We start from the raw sequence: 2,624 nt of genomic DNA on the forward strand, positions 1-2,624 counted from the left end.
CCATTAATTACCTGTGTGATTTTGGACAGACAAATCAACCTCCTTGGGCTTCAGTTTCTCCAGAGATAATGTGGTCTGCTTGAAAGAGCTCTGGACTTGGAGTAAGGAGTGACTTAGATTCTGATTCTCTCTGTAACACTTAATAGTGAAAGAGCTGATAGATCCTTCTGAACTTCAGTTTCTTAATTTGTAATATGGGATAATAATAGATGTAATACCTACCTCACATGATCAAATGCAACCAGGCATGCAACACACAAACCCTAGAGGACTGTAAATGTCAGATTATTAAAATTCAGGCAAAGTTGGTTTTCTGTTTTTTTTTACAAGAAAAGACACCTTGGGTAGTGACTGAGTATATAGCCAAGGCAATATTCACAGCACCAAAGGCGACTATGAATATGCTGGCACAGGTCTGAATCACAAAGTATAACAGACTCTCTATATAGAAGGCAGAAGAAAAGCATTTATTCAGACACCATAAAGCCATATCCCAACACCAGAAAACCGAATCCATCATAGCAACAAATAAATCCATCATAGTAACCAAGAAGTCTATACACATTATCAGACTTTCCCACAAATGAGCACCCTCAAGCAAAATACCCTTCTCTCACCCACAACCAGCTGCCTATTTCCTCCCTCTCTCCCAGATCTAAGTAGTCTACTTCCTCTCAGCTTTGTTCCAGCTCTGCTTCTTCCTGTTCCACCTGTTCAGCAAGCTCCTCTCACCCCAGGTTTCATGTGACTCAGATTCATGTGACTTAGGCTTCCATGTGACTTAAGTTTCCATGTGACTTAAGTTTCCATGTGACTTAAGCAGGTCACATAAGTCTATTAATGAATGGGAAAGATGTTCCCATTCCATTAAAATACATTAATTCCACTAAAAATACATAAACAATACCATGGGTTGGTGGAGTATGTCAAGAAATGACTTGATGTAAAAACAAAAGGCATAAGTTAAAAAAAATCAGTCACACAGGTAAAACCAGTTTTGAATATAAACTGTTTTACAATCTCTTATGGAGAACGGTGGAAGATTATGATCACTCACATAAGTAGGGAGAAATGGCAACAATAAACAAGTTTACTGAAAGTTGGTAAAAAAATTCAACTAAAGCACATTGCCCAGAAAATATTGAAAGATACAAACTGCAAAGACACCAAAAAGAAAAAAAAAATATAGAAACGATCTGTTGAATTTCTTTTCTCCCTCTTCCACTCCAGCTAGCTGTTTTGCTTGTTTAGACAGAATCTTAAAGACCTGGCAAGACTAAGAGCTGGAAACCCTTCCTATCCCTTCCCAGAAATCTTCCTGCTAATGTTCTCTTCCCATTTCCTCCTTTTGTCTGAGGCTAGAGGTACCCAAAACACAAGCTCAGAAGAGGATAATAGTACTGGAATGCTCATAAACAAAACTTCAAAGAAGAATGGAAAAGAGACATTGAAGGAGACACTGATGAATGACTATTGCCGTAAGTGTGAGTGCTGGGGATTCAGTAAGAGAGAAAAGAAAAGGCTTGGAGTAGTTACTGTGGGGAATGTGATCAGAAATCAGCTGATAATGGCAAAACAGAAGGATTGCTTGTCCAGCAGCCGCAAGGGTCTAGATGATAATACATATCTAAGGATGTGTGTGTGGGAGGGGGTATTGTTGAGAAATGGTATTATTGATGGAATCCTAAAAAGCTGCCCCCAGCCCCAATATTCTAACTTCCTTTTAGACCCCACTGAATAGCAGGCCCACTGCCCCTACTTAGTCACTCACCTCCCCGCCCCCCCCACTCAATATCCTAAGTTTTTTATATATGCCTCACTCCTCACTAGGACACCTGGTGTGTCCATGAACTCATATTTCTCACAGAAACAGCAGACGTGTCCATGTGATGGGATCCCAGCCACTGCCTCTAGCTAGTCACTGCCCCCAGATCCATTTCTCATATTTCCCATAGAAATAGGAGGTGTGTCTATGCACTCAACTACAACCACATCCATCTAGTCTCAGATAGGACTACAATATTCACCAATCAGAAAGCAGCACCACTAGGATGTCCAAGCAGGATGTGGACCCCAAAACAATAGAAGGGATTTTCCCTAAGTAGGCACCTGTGCAGTAATAGTAAAGAACTGACCAAAAGTGAACTTATGACATAGAGAAGCTTATTATAATATCATTATCATGCATGCATACTCCCCCAATGGGTATTTCTATATGCATTATGGGCAATCACATGCACAGTTCCACTGTTGCTGGCACCCTTTCCCTATTACCTAATCCCTTAACAAACCCCTCCTGCCTTTTTAATATTCATAATTTCTGTTGTGTAATTGCATCCTTACCCTATAAAAATCTATCTTACCTTCTCTGAAGTTGGTGGTTGCTCTTGGAACTTAGGCTGTTTCGTGAGAGACATCAATCTCAATAAATGCTTATATTTGGATTAGAGGTGGTCTGATTCTGAATTCTTGGAGACAATTTCACCACAACACATCATGAAACCACAACAGTATCATCCTACCTCGCTTAAAGTAAACATCTCTACTGAGTCAGTCATAGGCTTTTGACAATGTGAAAAAACCGTTAATCAATGTAGATATCTTTGAAATATCCTATAGGAAGC

This window comes from Notamacropus eugenii, chromosome 2, assembly GCF_028372415.1.
Source record: "Notamacropus eugenii isolate mMacEug1 chromosome 2, mMacEug1.pri_v2, whole genome shotgun sequence".
NCBI classification, from domain to species: domain Eukaryota; kingdom Metazoa; phylum Chordata; class Mammalia; order Diprotodontia; family Macropodidae; genus Notamacropus; species Notamacropus eugenii.